General features: G+C 39.0%; 1 protein-coding gene across 7 annotated transcripts in view; it reads left to right on the top strand.

Annotated features, from left to right (window-relative positions):
• The first annotated feature begins 3,852 nt into the window (after positions 1-3,852).
• Positions 3,853-27,842, top strand: part of INPP4A (inositol polyphosphate-4-phosphatase type I A) — an 83,490-nt gene continuing 59,500 nt past the window's right edge. For 3 of the 7 annotated variants that reach the window (XM_039714072.1, XM_039714073.1, XM_039714074.1), the window contains exons 1-3: positions 3,854-4,017; positions 15,231-15,291; positions 21,338-21,484. The gene's annotated coding sequence lies outside the window, so the exon portion shown is untranslated. Of the gene's footprint in view, positions 4,018-15,230; positions 15,292-21,337; positions 21,485-27,842 lie in introns of all 7 variants that reach the window. The other 4 variants (XM_039714076.1, XM_039714077.1, XM_039714075.1 and 1 more) reach the window with 3 other exon arrangements.

Raw genomic sequence — 27,842 nt, forward strand, 5'->3', positions numbered from 1 at the left:
TTGCAGTCTATGTAGCTTTGGATTGTTAGGGAGTAATAAAAAATACATTTTACGTGGGTCACAGCTATAGCAGTAGCTTGAGGAGGTGGTCTCAATGAAGAGATGTACTTGTGTGCAGCAAATGGTTTCCCACAGCCTCTTGTGGGTTGCTTTGCTAAATGCTTTTTAGAGAGGACTGCAAGATGCTTCCAAGTGGTGGATGATGTAGTGAAGGTAAAAAGTTCAACTGCTACAGTGTGTCCTGTTATTCATCTTCAGAAACCTTGAGATAACTGTGGTAAGTGCATCATCCTCATCCCTCCCCCCATACCCAGTCACTGAAGATCTGCTTTCATGTGTGGCTTCCTCTGTTCATTGTCTGTGCAAGGTAAAGATTCTGGTTCTGACACTTTTCCCACCAGGAGTCTTAATTTTCCTGAGAAGCAAACAGTGCTTTTGTCATGGCATATCAAAATACCCATGAAAGGTCATTAGATGGAAGAAAGGCACCTGCTGGTGAGATGCATCGAAAGGGAAGTCTGATAGTCTAATGAGCAAGACACTGAGATCTAGTTTCTGCATTTTTCTTTTCTGTGGACATGTGTCAAGTCAGCTGTGTTTGTAAGATAATGCAAAAAATATTTATCTTCCCAACTTTTTGCCTATATGTATTTTCAAAATGCATGCTCCTTTTGCAGTGGGTGTCTTCTACTCTGTGTGTGCATGGTGCTCCCTTTCACATGTGGCTGCTCACTGGTACTTTGGAAAGTATTTTAGTGCCCATGTCAATGATAAAAGAGTATAAGCCTATTCAGGAAATTAGCTCTGCTTTTCCTCTTGAAAATGTGTGTCAGTACTCCTCAAAAACTAGTGTCTCTGAACTCTTATCTTTACATAGGGCTCAGAAAAACAAGATTACAAAACATTAGAATGCAGCAGAGAGTGTAGCTGTTGGAAAGATGACTGGAAATCTAGGAGGGTGAGGGTGGAAGGAGGCGCTGTGGATATTGGCAGTGGTCCTCAATCTGCTTCAGTTGCCCTACTGCATCAGAAGCCAGGTCTGCCCTTGAAGAAAATGAAAGCTATTTTTTTTCTTTTTTTTTTTTCCCTCCCCACCCTCAGATATTATAACCTAAGAAGAATAAGGCTCAGAAATAGGATTAGAGGTTCATGTTCTTGGTAAGGACAATCTGAGCTTTCATGAGAAAGCAGGTTAATAAGAAATCTGACAATCTGGAATAGGCTGTGGGAAATCATTTCTACCATCACTGGCTTAATAATGACTTTAAAAATAATTCCAAACTAATTAATTCCTAGAGACAATGAGGTGATAAGGAAGAACAAGATTCTTGAGCCTGGTATCATGCTGAATAGGTACTAGAGAAAAGCCTTTTCTTGCTTGCTACTTAAAGGTGAGGAAGGAAAATCATTATATGTAGACTGTAAAAAGTGTGTAATAGTCTACACTGCCTCGTAATGCAGAATCTCTTGCAGCAGTGTTTAGTTCAGAAGGCTGTACTAAATTTCTGGTCAAGATTTCATCCACATCTGTGTATATTCTCTTTGGTTGGGGTAAGAAGCTTCAGGTTTTCCCACTTTTCAACCCCTGGCCCACTCCCTTTCTACTGCAGAATGTCCAGCAAAAAAGACTGATCAATTAAACAACAGGAAACTGCTGCCTACAGCAGCTAAATCACATCTGATTTGTAGATGAGGTCATTTGCAACTGAGGCAAGTACATGCATTTTACACAGTGGGTGCTCGCTCTTGGTGTGCTTTATCCCTTTGAGGCCTTTAACAGCTCTTTTCTTTGAGTCAGCTTTGATCCAAATCTTGGCTCTTAGCTGGACAGCAGCACAAAATTGAATGTAGATATACAATTGCATGCCATATATTTTAAAGGAGACAAAAACACAACTCCCCACCTCCTAAGAGAAAACAAATTACCATCCTTCAAACCCCCAGAGATGTGAAGTATCATCCAGTTTTGTTTTCCTCTCTGCCTGTGTCATAAATGCCATTTGGACCATGTTAGTTTTCCTGATTAAAATCCCAGGGGTCTTGGCTTGGTTTTTTGTTGCTGCTGTTGTGGGTTTTTGTGTTTTGGTTTTTTTTCCCTGGTATTCTGCGGTTCTTAGCATTCTCTCACCTATTCAGGCATTTAAAACATGAAAATAAAGCCTTGGAAGCTTAATTCATTAAGGAGCAAATATTCACTGTCATTAGTAAACTGGGGGAAAGGATGGGATTCAACAGGAGATTTTTCTAGTGATAGAATACTAATGGTTTTAGGGGAAAAAGTTTAATTCAGTGTATCCTCGTAGATACCAGCTATTCTATATCCCCCTTGTTTATGCTGTCTCCATGACCATGCTTCAAGAATTGTTTTGCTCAGCTTGATTCCTTCTCATCTCTTGATCCCTGCCAAGGCAGTGTTCTTGGCTGCTTTGAGAGACATGGAGTAAACATTTGTCGTCAGTAGTACAAAGTTTGTTTGGCAGTTTTAACAGCCAGATACAGTCCTGAAGAGTGCTGCACACACATACTTGGATTGAATGGGCAGGGGTACCTTTCATTTTACTGGGCTTTGAAAAATAATTAATTCTTTAAAATGACAAAATGCACAGACTATGAAAGTCATGCTTTGATATTAACTTTTCCATGAGAAATCTCAACACAAATCTGTTTAGCTGGGTGATAGCCAACTGGACATTTGCTAAATATGAGGAAAAATCTTCAGCTGTAAATGCTTTGACATGAACCGAGTGTTTTTTCCCCAGACTATCTGGGATGTTTATATGAGTGGCTGTTTAGCAGGTCTATGCATTTTAGTGGCATCGTTCCTTTAGCCAGCATCTTCTTTTGACAATACTTGCTTGATTCATCCCACTGTAATTTGCTTCCATGTACTTAACCTGATGGCTCAGTACTAAATGGCTTCATCTCTCTTGAAGCTGAATCTATTAAATGCTGCAACTGCTTAGTACAATGTGCCTTTCAGAAATAAGTGGGATCAGTACAGCAATGCCTATCAAGTGTCCAACATTAACTGCCTAACTTTGGCTTCATGGTTCCTGTTCTCACTTGTTCATGGTGGGGAGTCTGGCAGGCCTGGGAAATAAATACCTGTTCAAAATGCTTCTTTGACTAGTGCCTGGTGAGATGGATACCCGTGGGGGTGGCTGCCAGAACTCAACCCTAAGCCCAAATGCACTGTTCCTGTTTATAATGCAGCTATTCTCTTTTCCTATAGGCTCTTTTCCCTGCTAAACTGGTGGCAGGCACACAGCATTTCTGCTCATGTGCATCCCTTCTTACAGTCCTTCCTACAGTTCTCTCATCTCACTGCATTTGAGACTAAATTTGCCATGCCCAGAGTACTTAATGAAATCAGACACTTTGCTATGAAGTTGTCATGAAGAAATGGATATTGCCCAGACTCAATACTTTCACTTTACAGTCTTTCCTGGCTTTTTTGAGTTCTGCCCCTATTCTTGACGAGATACATGAGCCCATGTGTATCTTGTAGTAGTTCATCACCTGCCATATCATGATATTGACTTGGTCTGCAGAGCAAGCTCTTGCATTCCCAACAAATATATTTGTGGTGAAGAAGCAAAATTGCTATTCTGGGAGGCAATATCCAAACCCCAAAACAAACAAACAAACTGAAACTGCTCACCTCCCCAAGATTATGCAGAGGATAAAATCCAATTTCTGGGGCAGTCTGCAGGCACACACAGCCACAGGCAGGCAGTGAGTGCCTGTATGACAGGGAGCTGGAGCGAGAGGAAGCCTTGAAACTTAAACTCCTCCTGCAGCTCTGCATCTGCTCTGAGTCACTGGTATGACTCACACTGACAGTGTTCACGTTAGCTAGTGTTCAGATGGAGCAGCTCTGGCAACAGAAGAAGCAGGTTATATTATTGATTACCTGCTGCAGCAGACAGTTGCACCAAGATTCATTTTTACGAGCACAGATGAAGCAGAGGAGGCTCTACTGAGCACTGCTGTAATTATTAGTATTGCTTTCTTAAGGTAAGAATGCCTGTTTATTTAAATACGTACCAAAGGGAATTTGGAGCTTGTGAAGTCTGTATTGCTGTTGCTGTTATCCTCAGAGGATGCTGATCTTTGGAGCTGTGTTACTGCAAAGCTTTGTCTGGACTGTTTGCTGCGCCATATGGAGAATCATATGGCTAATGGGCAGTGTGTGTCCTAGGAAACAAAATAACTACTTTCTCATTCATTGGTGTTATGTAAGGCATGGCAGCCATGTTAAGGACAGAAGACCTCTTTTCAAGAAACGGTGCTGCTTGACAGTAGGGCAAGGAAAACAAGTAGTTTTTAAGCAACTCTCTAGTCTTTGGAGAGTGCTGCAGTTCTCTAGTTCTTGCTTAATGAATTTCTGTGTCAATAGAAGAAAAAAAGCAGTTGTATTTGAGGTAGCAAAATAATTGTTTACCTTTAGAGTCACTGTGTTGTTTTGCCTTCAGCATTCCGGCTGGGACTGTGCATGTGATCCGTGCAGTGCCTGGATGTAAACAGTTTCTTCAAATACTATAAGTGGTACTTCCAGATATTGGGGTGGTTTTCATATTGTGCTACTAAAAGCACATATGTCATGTTCTGGCAATTAATAATATGCAAAAAATGAGACATATTCTAGTTAGTGTTGATATATGCAGAGTAGGTATAACATTTGTTTATAGTGGCTTTACTGCTATTTTACTCATTTTAGTGCTATAATTTCAATGTAGGTTGGACTGGTATCGCTTATTATGTTCTTGTAGAATCCTCTGAGTCTTGAGCATTTGCTATATTCCCCACAAGAGATTTTATAAGCTAGAGATTCTGGTTTTGAACTGCAGTACTGAATTTATCTTAATTTATTTTTTTCTTTTCTCCTCTTTTTTACTCTTCTATTTATTTTGTACTTGCAAAGCAGTATCCTTTTAAAGTACAGTGAGGTTGGCAGTTGTTTTCTGTAATAAGGGAGGCAGATCACTTGTGTTTGTTTTCAGAATGAGGGCATTTTCAAAACCTGGTCATTTCCTAGATTGCTTTCAGGTACTTGAAATTACCACTCATTTCTATGTAGAATTTACATAAAAGGGACGACTGTCATGTCTCTGGAAGAATTACAGTGCCGTAGTAATGGCATTTAAAAATGACAGCATACTTTAGGTTCTTCCTCTGTTTGCTAGTTTATAGCATTTACTGATGGACAGTGTTTTCATTGCTAAGAATTAACCAGATTTGGTGTTACTCTAGCTTTTATAATCGATTCATTTTCTTAATAAAATGGAAAGTAAGGTCTGTTAGTGCATTTGTAGTATCTTTATACTTCTGGTGACATCCAACTTGGAAAACTACAGTGCGAGACAAGAATTTAAAACAATGTCTGTCTTGGTTCCCTAACTCCCAGATAAAAAAATTTATTGACTAATTTTATGACTTGTGTTTCTGATATCAAATATTTCTCAACTTACAGCATTATAAATGCAAACTAGTTTAAACAGTGTTAGGGTTGGTTTTGGAACTGTTCACTAACAAAGTTCTGGCATGTGACAGCCTTCTTCTCCTCCCAGATCCAAACAAGTAGAAATAAAACATTCTTTACACTCTGAATTTTTCCACTGATTTGTATCTTAATTATTTTTATTTAAGATTGTGTCAGAATTTTGCCTAAACAATTGCCTTTAAGTATGCATTTAGGTACATTATATCTGTATTAAGTGCAAAGGAACCAGCTGCATTTGATCCTTCTATGGAGGGATTTTGTGGTAAGTATAACAGGGCTTGTCAAAGTCTGCTCTCTAGGCACCCTGAAAGCTGGGGTTTGTTACCTTAAGATAGCTTTGTATTAGGCTGCAAAGGTAAGAAGTGGCAGAGGCTATTTGCATTATTTGACTGGTACTTTTGGCAGGACTTGAATTGTTTTCAAGAGAGTTCATGATACCTTGGCCTTTTTTTCTGTAAACCCAAACAGAAGATCCCAGCTCTCTGTTCTCCCCTCCTGTTCCTAATCTACAGGATGTCAAGGTTGTTTTTCTCATCTCTGCATTGCTACTGAGCCATGCTTTGTTATTTTTGCCTTCTCTAAAGCTTTTGTGACTACCTGCTGAAATTTAAGCCCCCTTTTTGATTCTCACTTCAGCTGCTCAGGTGTGGATTCTCTCCCCTTGGTAGGTTTTCCACCTAAGAAAGCCTCGAATGCCACAAAGCTCATGTAATTCAGCACTTCTCTTTTGCTCCTTGTGCTGCTTGTGTTCCAAACAACAGGTAGGGTGTTAAGGTTGTCCTTTATTTGTTTCTTCCTTTGTAAAATCTTCTGCTTTTTTTTGGTGGCTTTTGTGGCCACGCTCTGTGTTACTCTGAGCCATTTGTCAGCCTTCCTGGCAGCTGCTGCATTAACTCTGATCTCTTACGTGTCTTGCTCTTTCAGTCCTTGAGCAGAAGTTTCAAAACAGACAGTGGCATCATCCTTGGGCATGTTGTTCTACCTCTCCCTGCCGTGACAGCAGGAAATGGCTGCAGGAAACAGAGCTGGTGCTGTGGGTAGTACATAGAGAAATGAGGACCCCAGAAAAAATAAAGCATTTCTCCAAAATTCTTTAGTGGGGGGAAGCACTTACTCTCCTATTTTACACAAAAGCTGCATTAGTAATGATTTATAACTAGCCTTGTCTGATGAAGAAATTAGGGGAAATCCAATTCTGTCCTTGCAATTAATTTAATTTATGTGAGTCATCTTTAATATGAGTGATATTTTTTTATTGCATTACATTTATATTGTTTTAGCTAATGATCAACCCAAACTGGACTGCTGTATCAGAAGCTGAGTTTACACAGAGTAAAAGATGATTCATGCACTGAATAAGGACTTATATTTTTTCCCTAGAAAATACTGAAAAAATGGCTGTATTTTCTATGGTGGTATGCTGTTTGACAATAGACTTCCTGATAAAGGACTCTGCAGTATATGAAAAAGCAGCATCTTTGTGTTTGTGTAGTACATCCTTGTCAAAGAACATCACAGCATTTCAAATAGGAATTTGAAATGGAGAGAGGGGAAAATTGTAGAAGTTAGGGTTTTTATACTAGTTTTTGTTTCTTTTTTTTGCATGTTTGAAATAAACCCATGTAAACTTGAGTTCTGTTGGAATAAAATCCTTGCATATGAACAGTATGAATAGCACCATTTGCAGTACTGGACCATCTTGTTTGTTGGAGAACTCCTCTATTTGTGTAAATTTTAGAGACGATAATTTTAACATGAGTTATTTTTGGGTTCTTGTATAAGTGTAAGCATGTAGAGGGCATCTCCTTGGCCCCTTTGGCTGTTTTCTGATGAAGTCTTCTTATAGTATTTAGATTTTTTGCCTGGTTTTAAAGAGGAGGGGGAAAGAGTTGTTAAAACCTTGTTTGTGGTGTGTCCTGAAAAGCTCTTCACTTAATCCTGGAGTGGTTCAAGCAGGGGGACACAGAGGGAGGTGGTGAACGTGTCCTGTTGCCCTGGAAGGCCTGAGCTGTTAGAGGGGCTCCCAGCTCACTGTGTTGCACCAGCTTTTGCATCAGGCAGAAAAAGTCACAGTCTCATTTTTTGTCTGTTTAAACCTTTGTGTATTCTGAAGCTTGTGCTAGTTTAAATAAAGAGTGAATGGTACAGCCTATACTCTGAGGATAACAATGATGGTCCTGTCATTTGCCTTCAGGGTCGGGGTTTGCACTCGACTTCATGACTGTGTCCCCCTGTCGTGCTCTGGAGTCAGAGCCAGTGAGGATGAGGATAGTTCATTTTGCTTTGGTTAAATGAGGCTATGGCCTGGATTATGATGGCATGTTATTTCTGTGCAGAATTGTCCTTGTATTTTATGGGGATGCAGAAATCTGGGATTAGCTCAGTTTTCAAATTGATGCTTTGCCTTTAAAGCAGCAGAGTACCTCTGACTCGTGTGCATGAGCTTAAATAAACAGCACCTAATTGGTAGGTTTGATGTCTCGCATAACTATGAATTGACCTTCTATGTTCAGGTGAAACACAGTTTAAAGGGAGTGGGTTCATGATCCTTAATTCAAATTTACTTTTTAGATAAATACTTGTTAGTGCCAAATGACAGAGCAACTACAGGCAGAGGTGAATAACAGAGCATGGAATCTGCTGTTAAAAAAAAAAATAAAGACAGCACTGCAATATTCTAGATTGCACTAAATGCCAATAACTTCATCCAATTTCCTGTATGTGATAGGTGAATGTATTATAAGTCCCAGATTCCTGAAATACAGACTGCTATGAAAGATTTCTTCTGTCGCATTTCAGAAATAGACACAAGAGGTCTGACTTTACAGGATAAGATTTATTTTTTTCCAGGCTTCAGAGGCTTCAGTGTTATTTCTGTCAAGCAGTTGGAAGGGCTTCCCCTGAGGATATATGGACCAAAATGGTAAAATGTTGATTTGTATAATGCACATACAGGGACACGAAATAAATAATACCATGTTGACAGTGTCCTCTATTGTTTCGGGAAAACTTGGCAGAAGAGCTCTTTTGAGCTCTGTATGATATGTGGATTCGTATGAAAAGGATTGTGTCACAAATATTACTGTAATTAAATATCAGCATCATGGCTCTAAATACATGACATAAAAGTGCATGCAACTGAGCTGGCTAGAGTGAGTTCTTTCTGTCATAAACACTCTCTCAAATGTGGGTGTCTGGGAAAAGTTACTCAAACTATACTCTGTTCCTGGGAGAAATAGATGACTTTCAATTGTGTTTTGGTAAACAGGAGGTAGTGAGTAATAGGAAGAATGTGGCCTTTGTGGTTTTGCCTGCATAAGGAAGATTCCTCATCATTGTTCCATAGCTTTGTAGATTCTGATGAGAACATGATATTATAATGCTGACACTGCTACAGAAAACTGATTTTACACAGGAAAGTTGCTTGGAAAAGTGACTACTCTTTTGCTAGTGCATAATAGGAAAGGCAGATTTTACTGGCACGTAGTTAGAGAGACAGAGTGCATGGGCATAGTGGAAAAAGATAAGCACCTTCAGGGTACAGAGAGCAGTGAGGGGGGGGGCCTGGTTGGGCACATGGAAGGATAAACCTCCATTTGCACAGGGAGAGTGTGAGGAAACAGCTCCTTTTATGTGTGGAAGTGAAGGAAGGCTGCCAGTGTCTGTGTGTGTGTGATCTGAGGAAAGGAGGGGTTTGGCTTCAACATCCATGTTGTCTCCATTCTGACTTCCTTGTAAGTGCTTTGCCTTTTTTTGTTTGGACGAAAATATTTCCTAATAGTTCAAGAAGGACTGCATGTTCTTTTCTGTGCTTATTAGTGGGATTTATATTTCAGATATCTAAACATCACCATAGTCTTTAATTTCATGGAAAATCAAGGTGTCATAAGGGGCCACTGATAAGATTTTATTATGGACTAAAAAAAATTTGGCACAGGTAAGAACTGTCTCTTTAAAAATCAGGGGTGTCTTTAAATAGCAATTTTATGTAAAATTTAGCAGAAAGACAAATGGAGGACAGAACACTTACCAGAGAAGATCTGCTTAGCTGGTGTTATATTTGTGATAAGTAGGAGACAAGAACTCTTGTAATTTGACTCAATCTGTGTGAAGATTTGATCCCCCTTCCAGTCATGAGCAAGGCATCCAGGATAAATGAGAAGAGCTTTTTCTTCCTAGCACCATGTTTTATAGTCACTAGTAGCATTTGCAGACATCTAAAAGATTGCTAAGAAGGTATGTGTCAGATAGGCATTTGGGAGGGCTGTGGTAACTGATGAAGGAAGAATGTTACAGTTTGCAGCATTTATTTTTTGAAAGTATGACATCTTTCTGAGCTTCCCTAGAACTTGCATTTTTTCCCCTGTTCCTTTGTGATTCACATTTCTGGAAAATTTTCTTCACAGTAAACACGACTATTATATGAAAAGTTATTAATGCAGCCTAGATTTCTCCATGTTGTACTGTATGTTTCATGGCTGGAGTACCCAATGTTCCCATTTACATGAGCTCTCAGGCTGCATGTGGGGGCTCATAAAATGAGGTCCAGTGCAGTAAGGTCCAATTACAAGGTCAGTGCAGTAAGGAAAACCCATCTTAATGTCTCAGCATCTTGGGAATTAATGTAAAACTGAACATCCTCAGAAAATTATCAGTTGCACTGCATGAAGATAATTTCCAGCCATTGTTCCTTGGATATTTAGTTTTACAGTGAAGTATTATCTTGCTTGAAAACATTGCCTTCCATGATAAAAAAAGGGAGAGGCACTGTGGGCATTTGGTAGCTAAGTAAAATGTGTCTTACTGTGACAATGATAGAATAAATTAAAGAAGAGAGTAAGAATTTTAGATACTGGACACCATTCATTTACTATCAACACTATTACAAAATTAATACAGTTGGGGCACTGTGGTCCTGAGTGTCACCTCATCTTTTTGCATAAACACATAGCAGATGGTTGGGTCAGTAATGCTTGTGCAATCAAACCATGTCTTCTCTTTTGTATGTAAAATAGAATATGAAATACAGGATCTACTTCTGCAAACCACTTTGACCTTGAGACTGTCTTTTGTAATCTTCTCTTCCTGGCTTCCCATTTTGCGGAACTGCACTCTGTATCTAGACTGACTTTGTGGAGGTGTGTGTTTGACAGTGTTGAGGAATGGACCTAATGTTGTGTCATGCTCCGGGTTCTGACTCTCTGTGTTCAACCTGGGGAGGTACTGCTGTGTTCTGTGATTTCCTTTTCATAAAAATGAGGCGCAGAGCAAGGTAAATTGTACCCGTGTTTCTGCTTGACAAGTAGTTGTGACTCCTTCAGGAATGAAGGAGTCCTAGCGTAAGGAATGTTAAAGGACTGCTACAACCAAGTGACAGATAGAGTTGCAGACATGTACTTTATTTCTTCACAACCAGGAGTTGAGAATAAATAAAATTTTAATGTTGTTTACATAATATGCACAGTACAGGTTGCATACATAATGCAAGCAAATCTGAAGTAATTCTGGGGAAGTGACATGAAGACAAGGCAAGTTTACTCTTTTTCTGGAGGATATATTTTGGTGTAATGGTGATAGCATCTTCTGTAAATACTGCAAAAAGAGGTGCCATATTTATCACAATAATGATTTGCTCAGAATGAAGTGAGTTTATTGTTTTACATTCTTATGTTTCCTGTAAACTGGTATTTCAAAATGGGGAATGAAAAAAGAATCCAAGAAATAATGTATTGCAAGAGTTGCAAGGGAGTTTAGACAATGCAGTATTTTATTTGCCCCAAAGCAAAGGAGATCAGACAGCACAGCAGGACACACAGTATTTTCTACCTTCTGTCTGCTAGAAAAAGAACGTGCTGCCTCTGTTTGTAGGCTGATTATTGGAAACTTGAGCCTATAAAATATGTTTACAGGAAATACTTTCTGAGCTACACTGGGTCTAACAACTTGCTATGAATGAGCATTAGTTTGCAGCTCTGCTGTCATGTGGTTCATCCTCACCTTCTTGTCCACTGCAGCGATTCTTGCCCCTCAAATTTGCCAGTATTATCAGCAAACAGTCCTTCTCCATCCTGAGCTTGTTAGAGAGCTTTGGTTTTGCATTATACCTTTTGCCAAGTGTTCTGTTTTGCCTTTTTTTTTCTGTCCAAGTATTCTGGAGAGAAGCTGGGTAGGGTGGTGGAGTTGGTTTTTGGTTGGTGTTTTTGTTTTTGGGTGGGTTGTTTTGGGGTTTTTTTTGGTCGGGTTTGTTTTGTTTGGTTTTTTTTGGTTGTTTGTTTGCTTTTAATGTAGTGTGTTTGGATTTTTTTTAAAAGATGTTTAGGTTATACCAACATGTGCCATTTTGCTGACAGACAGAAGGAGGGAAAAAGTGAGGACAGGCAATGGGAGACAGTAGTTTGATTGGCACAGCTCTTGAGGGAATAGCACATCTGTTGGACTGAACCTGGACAAAAACTATCAAGGCTAACCTCCAGTCAAAGCAGCTCTGTTTTTCCATGATTAACTAATAGACAAAATCACACCTGGTGTCATGGGTTGCAGGTGCTCTTCAGAGGTGTTGACACCACATTTAATTGCAAAGGAAAAGTGTTTGTTAGTGTGCCTTCCTTCCTGGAATGATTTAGCTGCTATCCAGTGAGTCAGAAAGAAGGGAACATGGAGGAGAAAGTGAGAGATTTCCAGTGAGAGCATGTATACTGCCTGTTATTTTTATGTTTGGTTTTTAGCACACTGATATTTTTCTACAGAAAATAGTGTTATGCACTTCACTTTCTGCAGTACTTGGGAATAATGGTGTGGCAGATTTAATGGAGAAATTATGCTATCCTTAGTTTATGTGGTAACCCTGGATGCAAGCACAAGTGATTGGGGAGAGAAAAAGCCTTACTATATGTAATTTCTCTACAGTGAAGCATCTGAATGGCTTTTAAATCTGGCAGCAAGCTGTAAGGTTTGAACTGCCATCATCAGTCTATTGCAAAACAATTTCTGAATGGTTTTAATTAAGCAAAACCATGCTGCAGTAATTTTGTTTTTTCGTTTGTTTTTTTTTTTTCTGTAATGAAGCTGTCTTGATGCAAAAGGCCAGAGGAAGAAGGCAGAACATGTAAAGAAGATGGTCCTTTGGTGCAGTCTACAGTAGTACATTACCACCCTCTGCTATGGTTTTACTGCTATTACAGGGCAATATAATTAAAAAACTTTACAATGTAGGGTGAAAAAGGCTTGGATTGGTGCCCAGCTAGAATTGTTCATCTGCGAGTGCCATTAGCGTCTCTGGGAGTGTAATGCCTGGGCATATGCTGCTGCTCTTCAGTTTAGTTGTTACAGCTAAAGCTGCACTTTGACAGTTCTGAATCAGGTACCAAAGTGCAACAGAACTAGAGTGCAATGAAAAACTGTGGCTGTGTCAAAGAGGAGGACTTAAAGACGGCCTCTAGAAATGCAGTCAAAAACCCAAAGTTGCTTTCAGAAGGGGGTGCAGAGCAGGAGGGCATCTGCAGGAGGTCAGAAGTTGCAGAGAGATTGGTAGGGGTAGGTCTTGCCTTTTCTGCAGAAGTTGAAATATTTTTTTAAGAATCTCTCTGATGGGCTGATTTGAAAACACATCACCCATCTCCGTGTTGCTTTGCAAGATGGGTGTGACTTGCTGAAGCTAGTGAACAAGTTAGGAATATAACTTGGCAGCAAAGAAGCTTGATGTAGTTACTAGGGCACATTGTCTCTATTTTACAGATACGTGAGCTGAGCCACAAAGTTGAAAAGGATTTGCCTGTCTCCACACAGCTAATCTGGTTTTTGTCACAGTGTTGTAAATAGAGCTTTTAGACTCCTTTGTAATCTCTGCCATTTTAGTTTCTTCCTTTAAATTAAATAAATAATACCTGGCCAGGTTTAAGTTTTATATTAGATGTCCTTGAAGGTGAAGGTGGCACAGTATATTACAGGATATTAATGTAATAAGTCCATATTAGCCCTTGATCTTGTGAGTGTGACTGGCAATGACTTGCCTTGACAGTAGCCTTCATGGTATCTAGGAACTTTCACAGCATTTTCCCTGCTTTTAGAGTGGAAAAAGAAAAAATAAACATACTAAATAAATACAGTAGAAGTTATAAAGAATATTAAATTGGAACTTTGCAACTGAATTTGCCAATATAAAAATTATTTTGAATAGTATATTACTTTTTTTTCCTGATAATTTGCATATCACACTTACCCTGAAAAGAGCTCCATATAATGTTAGATGTCTCTGTTCTCATGGAGAACAAATAGCCAGGGTTAATTAAATGCTTTGTAACTTCTCATCTGAACTGACAGTCATAGATGTGAATGTCAAGTTTGTTCTGCCTTCACCTTGGACAATGAAAAGAGAACAAAACCTAAGCTGCTTTGCAGACCACTTCTGTGAAGAGGTATAATTTTGCAAGAAATTTTAAATGCTTTGTTTATGAGTCCATGAAAGCACAGGGCTGGATGCAGTTTCCTAAATTGTTAAGTCTGGTTTTAATGTTGGTGTAACACTTTATTATATGGAAAGCAAGGTTACCCTTGACTAAACTGTCGTTTTTTTTTGTTGCTATTTTTCAGCTTATATTCGTTACTTTGTTAACATTCTGTTTATCTTAACACTTTTTTCACCTCAGTGGTGAAAGCCCTTGTTATGTATCTCTGAAGAGCAAATTGTAACTTGCCTCAGCTTCCACTTTGCTGAGTTTAACAGTGCTTTTGCAGAAGGCGCTTCCTTGTCTGCACAGGCCTTTCTCTGCGTGTTGCAGGCTGAGCTGGGTGCTGTTCAGCTCGTTCTAGCAAGTGCTCCTGACTTGGTTTCATTGCTGCTTCTTGTAGCAGCAGCAGGAACACATTGGCTGGTACACCCTAGTGGAGTTATCTCCCTTTTTGTGGCTGTGTTATCTGACTTGAAGGCCTTCTTTCTTCTTGGTTTTTTTTCAACTGATAAGCTCCCAGTTGGTAGCAGAAGTTCTTGTTAGTCTGTAGTGTGCTGCTTTATCTTAGTACTTTTTAACTTCTTTCTTTTACTTCAGTTCTGGTTCTCCTTTGTTAGTTTTGCTGTAAGCTGATGAATTGCATCTTGATTACTGCATCACACATTTGAACACTGTTTTATGTATGAATCCTTCCTGAATTTAATGTTTTGAGGAGTGCTTTTCCTATGACTTCATTTTTCTGTGAATTAAGGATTTACCTTTCTTAATCTTACTGTATATATGTATATGGTTGCCCTATGTGTACTTTTTAATAGAGAAGCATCTTCTCCACATAGGAACCTGTTGACTTGCCACATTTTTGTGGTACCACACTCAAAGATTTCTAACATGCTCTGTTGAAGCAAAATGGTAGATATTTCAGGTTAAAAAATTATACTGGTAGGTATACTACTTGATAAGTTCATGTTTTGATCTTGAGATAAAAAGTTTGATCTATAGAGGTATTTCCTACCTCCCAGTTATACAGACTTTGTTCTCTGAGTGTAAATAAAGAGGTGAAGGTGTGAAACTGAATGAATGATTTTGTTTCATATGATAGAGAAGCTGTGTTATAAAATGTTAACACTCAGCATTTTTTCCCAGGTTTTTAGTTGGGTTTAGTTCCTGTAATTATTACTTACTGCCCTGCCCCACCCCCCCCCAAAAAAAATCCTATACTACTAGCCTGTTTATATGGATTGATTCACTCAGAAATAATTTGTGCTTTTTGTGTCTTTCAGACTTCATTAAAAATAGAACTGGATACACATGCTGAATTTCATCTGTGAAAGGTGGAGTAAGGTAAGATAATTTTAGTGATTACTACTGTAATATGTGATGATCTGTTGACGTTGAAGGCAAGAGTTCAAAGATTCCTCATAAATTAGAGGCAGAAAAATCTAAAAGGAACTTTCAGCCTTGGAAATAATGAAGCACTGACAAGATCTGACATTCTGGTACCAGTGGCATGCTTTTACCCTATGGTTTGTAGTGTGAGTAGTTAATTGTATTGGCCAGGGGTTTTCTGTTTTTATTTGGATGAATTGCCCACAGAAGGTGAGGAAGTTCAATAGCTAGTGACAGTATGATATGTTTGTAATTGGACAAATGATGTGTTTGTGGAAGCCTGTGAGATTAAATGTACAGCCTCTGCTGAAAGGCCAATATTTGTTGCCAGTTTCTACCGAAGGAACAAACCAGTTTTTCTTTACTTTTTCTCCTTAAACATCCAGAGATGTTGATGAAGAAGGCAGGTCTGCCTGTCATGGAGCATTGCTGTAGCACAGAGCAGTATCCTTCAGGATGGGAACTGAGCCCTGCTGAGCACTTCACAGACATTTGTCAAGTATTTTCTTCTCCACAGTGAAAGAGCTGCCTTATGTCCTGAGGTATGGCAGGGTGCAGAGGCTGATGGTCACTTTACTAGGCTCTGAGAGATAAATCTCTGACTCTGGAGCTCCTGTTAGCAGAAGTGAGAAGACTCTTGGCCACTGGTTTCCAAGCAAAGCTCAGTCATAGGACTCCTCTTGCTTCCTGTGTGCAGAGCAGATGTGTTTTGAGCTAAGCAGCTGCTTCTGGCGTTCCAGAGAGTAAGAGAAGTTGGGCCACATATGCTGATGAGGTGAGGGGATGTGGCCTGAACTGCAAGGCAGTGTGAAGCAGACAAACAAAATGAGTCTTCTGGTAGAGGCAGGAAGTTTTGCTGGTGTGGGAGTAGAAAGTAGTGAGAGGTGTAAAAGGATGCTCTTGGTCAAATTTGATGCTTATGGTTGCATGCAGAAATTGAGGGTGGACCTCAGTGTCCTTGTCCCTGATGTAGTGCCCTTAGTGCCCTTTTACAGAGTTCAGCAAATAATGAATGGTGGAGTAGAGTCAATGGTGAACAGTATTGACTTCTCAGAGATGTTATTCCCCTGCTCCTCCTAAGGGAGATCAGATTCATTTGTAAGGTCAAGCAGACAAAGTCAGTAGATGCACTTTCTCCTGCAGCATTGCTTTTCTTGTGTTAAATGTGTGTCTTAATGCAGTCTGAGAATCAATTACTGGAAAGTCTAGAGAGGTGTGCTGCCATGACTGTGCCTACATCTGAAATTAAAGCAAATGGTCGATACCATGGACTCAGTTATTTAATTGGGGCAGAATGGAACAGAGTGCACAACAGGATGCTCTAGGGGCTTATGTATAATTTTTTTTCTTTTGACCATCTTGAACTGCTCAGTGAAGAACAACTTGGGAATCAGGGATGCACTTACAGATCTTCCTCCATGCCAAGAAAGCCAGGATAAAGTTGCCAGCAGCAAATTAGCATTGCCAGATCCTGTAGCTATATTGTGACTTAAAAGGAATTGCAGTAATACTAGTCATTCATACCATCTTTCTTTCTTTTATTAATCATTGTCTGCATTGGAAAAGAGATGCCCGAGGCAATCCTTCATCTCCATCCAATGCAGTTCTGTTTCTTGCTGAAGAAATTAAAAAAGAATTGTCATTCTACCCCAAGACAGCTATGACTTCTCCCCTGTGGGATCTGTCTCCACACTAGCAAAGAAATACATTATAATAGAGGTAAAAGACAGCATTTGGGGCTCCCCAACAGGGACAGCATATCATCCTAATTAAGTGTTTCTCAAATATGGCCCTGGCTGTGCAACCCACTCCATTTTTTGTTAAATTGCACTACCTGCTTGAAACTTTGTGTTAGAGTAGATCTGGAGACAAGGAAAAGAGAATGCTACCACTTCTGTTTGCTTGGTACTTTGGTGAATATTTTCTTTCCACTGATGTAGATTTAGTGTCTTCTATATTAGGAGTGAAACTCTGTGTTGCATATGTAAAGCTCCACATAGTTTTTTTGATTAAGGCTCCTTAATTGTGTATAAGACAGGTTATGTCACTCTTTTTAAGTAAAAGTCACAGCTTTCTCTTCAGTCAATTCTCTGGGTGACATGTCTAGAAAACGTGCCCTGCTAAAATATATACTGGTGTAGATGATGAGTGGACAAACAGCACAGGTGACCAACTAAGGAGAGGTGATCATTAATATGAGCACAGCAAGCTTCTTTATAGTTACTGTTGTTAGCTTTTACTGCAAATTTTCTATTTGCTTTTACAGTTTGGGGATTTTTTAACAAAAACCACCAGCATTTGCTAGTTTGTTCCTTTTTCCTTCTTGCCAGTTTGTAGAGTATAAATGGAGAGCAGGCCATGTGCGACTCTGTGGCTGTGTTAAACGCGCAGTGATCATGTTTCTTAGAGCATTATGTTCATCATCCTCTTGTTAATGCTAGATTGATTCATGCCCCATACCAATGTGGCATGTATAATTGCAATAACTACCCATGCAGTCATTGCATAATGTGTGGCACTTGGCCTTTCTGTAATATTCTGTATTCCATTAGAGGGTTTTCTGACTGCTGGCTTTAGCATACAGAGTTAACCATGGCTTTTAGCAGTGAAGAGGGAGATGAAGAACTGAGTTTGAATAATATGTTACATGAAGGCATAATGGTATTGAATAGAGCTTGAATCCAGGGAGAGGGAGAGAAAGAAAAGTAAGAGGACATAATGTCACATAGCTAATGAGAACAGCTGAAGAGGGCACACAGGGAGAAGACAGAGGCAGAATTTCAAATGTTTTAAGAGTCTGGAAACGAGAGCAATTTGTGGGCTATTACTTTAGTTCTTTCTTACGACTTCTGTGTCTTTTTACAAATATTTTGTCTGTATTATGTTCTGTGCAAGCACAAAAATCAAGCTTTTTCTGGAATTAAATGCTACTCTTATATCAAGCCTTTAAAGTCTTTGGAATTTTATCCAGCCCAAGCTTGCATTCAATTCAATAACATTAATTTTACTCCTGTGTTTGCATTTTAATTATAAAGCTGTTACAATGTTTAAATTACAAAATGTCCAGTACCTAATTGTTAATAATGTCAGTATTATCCTTGGGAGGTATGTAGATGAACTACCAAAGAATAACAATGAGGGTATCAGCAATAACTGTTTTGCTAAAACATACTGAGCGAATTAACACTTAATCTGAACCACCTAAACCAGCCTTCAAAACCAGCTGCCTGCCATGCTACTTTCATTCTTGGAAACTCTGCATATCGATAATTTCCTACTTACATTAGTATTATTCTTTTAGCTAGGAAGATGGAAAGTGACCATGTAGGTCCTCAGATACAGACTTCCCCACGCTGAAAGGTCTGGACTGTGCAGAACAAACACTTGTGAATACTCTGGATGGTCTCCATATGTATGGCCTGCAATAGCTTGAAGCACTGCAATGAAAGACAAAAACTCTGCAGTTTGCTTCAGACTGAGGCATTGCTAGCATGCTACTCTCTGAAGAATAAATAGCAGAATAGACTCATAGTTATTTTTAGCTTTAGTGCAGGATTTTTCATAACTTTGGGGGGGCAGGGAAAATTTTCAAATTCATATCTTTGAACTGTAGTCAGACATCTCAATAAAAGTGCTCTGTAGACACTGAGGATCTGCAGTTAAGATCACCCTTGGTGAAGTCAGGAGCAATTGTCAATGGTCTGAGGTCTCCCAAAAATTCACGTCAGTCTTAAAATCTACACCAGGAGAAATCTTAACTTTTCTGCTTTCTACAGTGGAACTGAAGCTTATAGTTATGTGTCTGCTCATGTGCTGCCCCTCAGCTGAGTCACCCTGCTGAACCAGAACTTATTTGATCATAGAATCTCCCGAGTTGGAAGGAAGCCATAAGGATCATCAGGTCCAACTCTTGATCCTGCACGGGACAGCCCCAACAATCCCACCATGTGCCTGAGGGTGTTCTCCAAATGCTTCTTGAGCTCTGTCAGGCTTGGTGCTGTGACCACCATGGGGAGCTTGTTCCCGTGCCCAGCCACCTGGGTGAAGAACCTTTTCCTAATATCTAACCAAACCTTGCCAACACAGCTTCATGCCATTCCCTTGCAATCCTGTCACTGGTCACCAAAGAGAAAAGATTGGTGCCTGCCCTCCCACTTCTACCCCTCCTATTGGATGCCCCATAGCTATTAATTTAGCACAATTAGACATTTTTAGCCATGATATTCAGAAGAAATCTTGACTGCTTGCCTATTTTGACTATTGCGTGACATGTGCAGGCAGCTACAAACCTACTGCTAAAGCATCAAGATGCACAACTCACGCTTGTGCTGTTTGAAGAATGAGTCAATAAGTGAGTATATTAAAATTAAGGCCAAATTTGTCTGAAGGAGGCAACATATACAAATATTACCTTTTAACAAAATGATTACTTGCAGCTCACGGCCGAGAAATGCAAATATGGGTCAGAAAAAGAGTTTGAAATTGCAGACTAAGAAATGTTTTGTGCTTTAAAAGGTTTTTTCTTTTTGCATTTTTATGTCAAGATGGTAGAGATACCAAAACACTAAAACAACAAGAAGAGGAAGAAAAACAAAAAGCAAATTCTCACAGCATGAGAAATGAATAGTGTACTTATTCTTTTAAAAAGCTTTTGGATATTATCATGAAAATCATCATGCTTTATACCAGAAACTTTTCCAGATGTTGCATGCTTGAGTGACCTAAGTAATTGAAATGCATACCTGAATGTATTCAACAGTTTGTGAATATCAGAAATTGTATGGAATAACGACAATTTAAGGTACTGCGCAACTGTTAGAGGCTTGTGTGACAGAATCCCACAAACATTATGGGGGTCTTTTCCAGTCTTAATATGGGAAATTCCAGATTTGCACTGGAATTTCCCATATTAAGACTGGAAAAGACCCCCAAGATCACTGAGTCCAACATATATAAAGTTATACAAAGGCTTAAGCTATATCCTGTGTTTTTTGTGGTCTCAGGAGATTTCAGGAAGTCTTGGGTGTTTTACTCATGATTTTACATTTTTAGATGAAGCATCCAGTTTTTGCATCTCTCATATTTTAAAATCAATCAGACTTTCTGGCTGTCAGAATGACTTTCTAAGTTGTTCCATTGGGAGTTTCCAATTTGGGAATTTCTTCAAGGTACTTTTTATGTGTGATTGAAATATAGATCCGTTACTAAGATTTTTTAGAGGATTTTTATTACTCATACTATTGAATTTTACATATATGGAAAATATGATCTAGGCAACTTCAGGCTTTTTAATTTGACCCTAATAACATTAGAATTTTTTTTTAAGGAATAAATAATTAAAGACATGGGAATTGAATGGAGGGAGGGTGAAACACAATCTATTTTTCTAAGATAGGTCATGTCAAACTGGCCTAGTATCTTTTTTTAATAAGAAAGTAGGTTTTCTAGAAAAATAAATGGGCTAGATCTGGTCTCTCTGGATTCTACTGAGCTATTTAATGTGGTGTTGGATCAAAAATACTCTTCAAGGTGGAGGGAGATTAGGTTGGTGTAAGAACTGTAAACACACCCAAAAAACTGCCACACCAGAGACAGAAGGAGGTAGATATATAAGAGGAATTATTCTTTGGGATTTGGCTAGTTAGTTTTCTTGAGGCTTTTTTGTTTGCTTTGTTTTGTTTTTTTTTCTGGGTTTGATATTGTTGGCATGCTGCACTGAAAGCAGCTGTTGAAACTTGTGGAGGGGTGGAGGACATTAATTTTTAGTGCGCAGTTTTAGATGGAGTGACAGTACAATTAATTGGACAATTAGATAACACTAAAGGGATGGAATTCAACCCAGCAGTGTGTCAGGCCACACATTGTCGTGAATTCTCTTACCCAGTTTAACCTTGGTATCAAAATTAGCAGTATGACAGTCTGAGCTCTTATGTAATCAGTGGAAAGAGGCAGATTTTTAATTAGGCACCCAACTCCTGCTTTCTGTCTTGACTGTTAACAGAGCCTGGGCACCTGACTCTGGCATCAGTGCTGAATGCCTGAAACTGGATGGTGCTACAGCCTCAGCTTAGGAGCTAATGCAACAACTTTCCCTATGAAGAGGGAGTTCAGCAATGGAAGAATTTGAAGGAGAAAGGCCTATATGAGGGTAAGTGGGTTTAAGTTTGTCTTTAGTCTGTCAGTTGGACACTATCATGAAAGTAATGTATGGGATACAGGCAAGTGTCAAAAAGAGGTATTTCCAGTTGAGGGAGGGAATCTCAGCTGGGTGCATCTGGGCGCAACACCTCTTGCAGTGTCTGAGAACGGAGGGAATCTCAGCTGGGTGCATCTGGGCTGGGACCTGATACAGCATCAGTGTGCAACACCTCTTGCAGTGTCTGAGAAACCTCACCTCAGTATGTGATGGAGGCAGAGAAAACTGAAAGAGGGTAGATTTAGATTAGATATGAAGAAGTAATTTTTTACATTGCGAGTGGTGAGACATTGGAACAGGTTGCCCAAAGAAGATGTGGATGCCCCATCCCTGGGAGTGTTCAAAGCTAGATTGGATGAACAACCTGGTCTAGTGGAAAGTGTCCCTGCCCACGGCAGGTTTAGTTGGTTCCAGCCCAAACCACTTGGTGAAAAACTGCAGGGATGATCACAATACTTATGTTACAAGAGGAATCTGAGACAACTGTGTTGGGTATATCAGGAAGACTGGTAAAATGGGAATGTAATTGCCACAGCTCTGCTGCTGGAGTTATGGGGAGCATTGAAATGTGGCTGATATCAGCTAGGTTATAGCCAACAAGTAGGATGTCTGCAGACCATCAGAGGACTAATGCAGGTCTATGTGTAGCATTGTGGTATTGTAGGAAGATTATGATACAAACCAGAATCACAGAATAATGAGGTTGGAAGAGACCTCTAAGATCATCGAGTCCAACCTATGTCCTAACACCTGAACTCAGAATCTAGACTATAGCACCAAGTGCCACGTCCAGCCTTTTTTTAAACCCATCCAGACATGGTGATTTTACCACCTATCTGGGAAGAGCATTCCAGTACTTTATTATTCTTTCGGTGAAAATTTTTTTCCTAATATCCAACCTATACCTTCCCTGGCATAGCTTGAGACTGTGTCCTCTGGTTCTGTCAGTTGCTGCCTGGTGTCTACTTGTGTGATTTAGAGGTGATGTGAACTGAATATATGGCATGTCTTACTGATTGTGTGTATTTACCTAGCACGTGCATAAAATAGTTAACCAACATAGAATGCATAGTGATAATTGGATAATACATGACAGTAATCAGTAAGAGAATGCTTTATGTAAAATTAGGAGCAAGCTTAAATATTTGTAAAGGTCAGTGATTGCTTGGATTCTGGCTGCTTGTGCTTTTTGATAACTCCTATAGAGTGTGATGCTTATTGTCTGCTGTATTTCCATGCAGTTCCCCTGTACAGCACGTGGAAAGCTGTGTGATAAATCAGGCATTGAGTGAATTTGTAGGGCTGGACAAAGGTGTGTTTAGTTTAGCCTGTGACTAATATTCATGTAGAAGCTGACTGCTGGGTAGCAAACTCGTGACCACTGAGAGAAAAGCTTGCTCTGAAGTGAAAACTGTGGTTGTAGATCCCTGATGTGCCTGTAGTGATAAGTGATGGGTGCAGCACTTACAGTCAGTGACAGTTCTTGCCCCAGATACCTCCTTAGTTTGACAAACATTGAAACTTAAAATTGTGTGTTAGTGAAGAGCTGCCCTGTCCCTGGACGTTGGTTTGTCCCAACACTGGGTTTGAAAAGAAATTTATACCTTTGAGCAACAGTGAGTAATGCACTTTCTGCTCTGTTGCAAATCCTAAGTTGCTCTAATTGGCTTTGTCAGCTATTAAGAGATTGATCAGGTTGCTCTTTACCAGAAATCTTCATAAAATACCAGGAGGAAAATACCACGGTAAGAAACATTTTTAATGTACTGCTGGTAGCACTATGTTTAGTTCTCTAGTTATTTGTTCATTAATAAGGGCTCATCCTGGGATTCTGAGGTTTTTAAGTGCTGAGAAGAATATCAGGAGAGAGTAGTAGGCTTCGCTTTTTCTCCCCTTCTGCTTTGTAGTTAATTATTGTATAGTGTTCTACGTTGTTTCTGTTCTGTGGTAAAAACAATTGTTTGGTGATCTCACAGTCCTTACTTGGAAAGTTGCCACAGTGAAGAAAAACTCTGTTTATGCACTGAGTTGTCAGTAGTTTGGAAGGGGGTTGTTCTGTTGGAAACAGAGTGCTTTGAATGACAGTCCAAGAGAAGGGATGACAAGGAGGGGAGGATTGAGAAGATAAGTGTGAAAATGTGTCAGAGCTCTTTCAGGTTTATTTTTCATTAGAGTCATGGTCAACTACCTTAGATTTAGAATCTGTCCCAGTTTATATGTGGCTTTTTTTCCCCCTGTATTCTAGGTTTTATTTAGCTCCAAGTAATTTTTTTCTGGCTAGTAAACTGGGGGTTTGTTTTGAAATTCTGTCTAAGCCTCTTCCTGAGAGACAGTACTTGGAGCATCTCAGGCCTGCATGGCTGTCACTTAAAAAGATGCCCAGAAAAACTGGAAGAACATCACTTGAATATGTTTCTGGAAAAGAAAGAATTATAAGGTCTGAGGGAGCCCACTTCTAAATTTCAGGAAAAAGATATCTCACAGTCATATTGGGGAAGAAGAAACAGAAGAATTTCCAGCAAACCCAGATTCTTTGTGTGTGGGAATGGGCAGTGAGGAGGATGGTGATGGATCAAATAAGCACAATCCACTGCTGTAGATCATTACTAACCATGAGATGCTGGAATGCAAATTTAATCTTGTTTCATAGTTTCTTAAGATAGCTGTTTGAAAGTTAGAGAAAATGACCTTTTGAAGATTCCTATCCTTCCCTACTCAATTCTATCTAGTTGTCTCTTTTGCTTAACTTCAGTACAGTTCAGGGAAGTGAATCCCATCCATAGACTGTACCCCTTGCTTAACCTTTTCATAGCATGATAATGGCATAACCTAGGTAAACACTGTCCTTATGCTTTGTTCACACAGATTTTTAAACAGTAATAAAAAACTAAATATTTTTCTACAACAAAACTACGTGAACTGTGTCTCTGCTGAACTGTGCACAGTACAAGAGAGAAAGTTGTTCCAGCTTTTTTGCATATTCCATCATGATATTTTTAATAGTATGTTTGCTGTTAGGATAGAATATGTGCTATGAAAACTGAAAATAAATTTTGCCAAGGTATTTTCGGGATTTGAAGTCAAACATGATAGAAATAATTTATTCCTGAGATGTATCTATGTTGATTTTGTTTTGAAACAAGAATATATACCTTGTGGAATATTTATGTTCAAGATCGTTCTGTAATTTCCGTATTAAAAAACCCCTATACTTAATGCAGTTCCTGCTAAATTTTAACCCCAGAAATGTCTAGGATGTGAAGATAAAATAATCTGAAGGATGTATTATGGCACAGACCCTTGTAGGAGCGTACTGTCTTTGAAAACATTGTAATAATAAGCTGTCTGAAATGATACTTTTGCCTTTTCTCCATTTTAACATGAGCAAAGAAAGTGTTTTAAAAGTGCTGCTCATCTATTAACTCTGAGCTATTTTTACTGGTACTTTTGAACATTGATCTGGTGTTTCTAAGTGGAGGCATTTTTCACTTGTGGTTGTGCACGTTCACTTTGGAGACTTTCCTTCAGTCAAATCTGCTCTGATCTGAGACAAAGTGGTTTTTGGAGCTGTCCCAGGCAGCTGCCAAATACTTTCAAACATTCAAAGTGGAGATGTAGAGAAAAACAGTGGTGTGGAGGAAACTCCAGTTGTGTACATATATAGGTTTGCTGTAGTGTTCTGGAAGCATCTTGGGATAGTGGGATCGATGGGCCAAAAAACTTGGCATAGAATTGCAATTATTTATCAACATAGTAATTTTGATATTTCTGTAGTTACTGGAAAAAAAAAGCTATCACTGCTTTATTGTGTTAGTGTTTTGTAGTTCATAGTCCGAAGAAATATGAATGAGGTAAAAATAGAATTTAGAATTTAAGGTCATTTTACATATTTTTAACAATAAGTTAGGTGATAATACAAAATTTTTCAAGTCAGCAATGATGCACTATCAAACAGATGAGCTCTTTGTTCATCCTTGCTAGTTCAAGGATGAGTTCTTTAACTGTGTACTTAAATGGCTGTTGAAGATAAATTCTGAAAAAATGTCTTTTGTGAATATTTAAGACGTTTGAATAGTTTGACAAGTAGCATTTAATTTTTTTAAATTACTTTAGTACTAATAAAAACATTAATTTCCTGATATTTCTCCATGAATCAGCTTTGAAAAACATATACTACCAGAAGAAAAGCTAATTCTATTTTGGATTCAAAGCTGGACAAATCAACATTGTTTTGTGTGGTGCCTGTTGGTGCATTTTATCCTCAAACAATGGGTTGTATGTGTTAACCATTTGCTTTGATGGGTTAAGTAATAGTTATGAAGTCAATTCTGCCACACACGGTCATCTATTTCTTTGAGAAGGAAGACTGGGAGATAAATGCTTTCAGATAGTATTTGCTATGGAGGGGGGAAAAATTGAAAGAAAAATATTTGAGGACTGTTTAATTAAGGAAGCTCTGCTGGGAGCAAAAGTAAAGCTGAGGGGCCGTGGTTATGGATACGAAGGAAAAAGTAGATGCCCAGAGCACGGGGAATGAGTGATTTCAGTTGATTCTGTTTTGATATGTGTTGATATTTATTCTGCTTTAGGAGTTGGAGAAACACACTTGTCTGTAATTGAGAGTTTGGATATCTTGCTATGCAGTGAAGCGAAGAGGCAAGTGCAGACAAAAAAATATCTCATGATTTTTATTCAAGACTTTAAAGCAGCTTGTAACTGTCCCAGCACAGCTCCAGTCATCTGGTGCCACTCTGGTGGGTCTTGTTTAAAAAATGTACTTCTTCTCCTTCCCCAGGAGCACCACTAAGTACCAATGAGTACTTGGCATCCATTACAAAACATCTTTCATTAGACTAGACTAAATCAGTTTGCTAAATAGGAGGCTCACAGAATAAGAAAGATCTCTTCTATGTCCAGCTGCATCCATCACTACAGAGATGACACTGGCATATTGTAACTTAAATGTTTTGGCTTTGAAGTCATTTAGCACAAAAGGGGTAAGATATCTCTTGTCCTGAGATCAGTTTCCATATTAGTGATCAAAAAGGAAAGTCTGAACATGAGAACTGAAAGGATTTTGGTTTATAAAAGTGCCTGGAAAACAGGGCAATCACCACATAGTCACTGGTTTCCTAGAACTGAAGAGAAATTCACAGTATACTTTGCCCTGTGGAATCCTGCATTCTGGGTTGTGATCTTGGCACATTAAGGAGTCCTTGTGTAGCATGGCAGAACACATTAGGAAAATCCATTTGGATAAGTGTTTACAAATTCTATTCTTACTTATGCAGGGTGGACCTGGGGGCTGTCACTGGGGAGAAAAATTGAATATGTTTGAACTCCAGTTATTTAGATGCTGCCGTTCACTCCCAGGTGATCTAATTTTATCTGCAGTTGTAAAAGGCAGATATAATTGCAGTTTCATGACATATGCTTTTATGCAAATGTTAATAAATATGTTGACTTTTGCATCTTGTACCTGACTTTACAGTCAAATATACTTTACCTTCTCATGCCCTCTGGATCTCTGAAAACACTCATCCATTTGCAAGATTGTAATTTATGATACCAATAATTTAAATTAGCTAAACATTTTATGGGACTTAGGTCATATAATACTTATAGAGTGTAAATGAAGGATAAAGGATAATTTTTTGACTTCTACAGTCTTTATTGTGATCTGAGGCTGCATACCTGACGTTCTCTAGAACTCAGATAATTTCATAGCCAAAATAAGGATGCAATTGAGTAGCTCGTTGCCTGCAGAGTGCTCTTTAAAAATCTTGTCTAAATTAGCTAAACATTTTATGGGACTTAGTTCATATAATAACTTGTAGAGTGTAAATGAAGGAAAGAGGACAATTTTTTTCAATTTCTGTAACTTTTCGAGACTTTATTGTGAACTGTGGCTGCATACCTGATGTTCTCTAGCACTCAGATAATTTCATAGCCAGAATAAGGATGCACTTTAGTAGCTCATTGCCTGGAGACTGCTCCTTAAAAATCTTGTGTGTATTACCCCAGAGCTGTCCCTCCTAAGGCACTTAGCCACAGCGATATTCAGAATGGAAGAATTAACAAAGTGCTTGTTGAATGCACACTAATACCACTTTTCCTGCATCATCCTTTAGTAGCTGGGTTTTCACAGGGCTTTGACACTATTGTTGCTTCAGTATTAAAAGGTCAAGGCTACTCTCCTTCACGTCAACCAGTGGTTCCTGACTTCTTCCACATAGGAAATGCCAAGACTGATTTTTTTTCTAACTCATTTTGTTTTGGATTAGCAAATGTGCTAATTGTTTGTGACTGT

The sequence above is a fragment of the Passer montanus genome, unplaced genomic scaffold, assembly GCF_014805655.1.
Source record: "Passer montanus isolate IOZ18808 unplaced genomic scaffold, ASM1480565v1 scaffold3, whole genome shotgun sequence".
Lineage (NCBI taxonomy): Eukaryota > Metazoa > Chordata > Aves > Passeriformes > Passeridae > Passer > Passer montanus.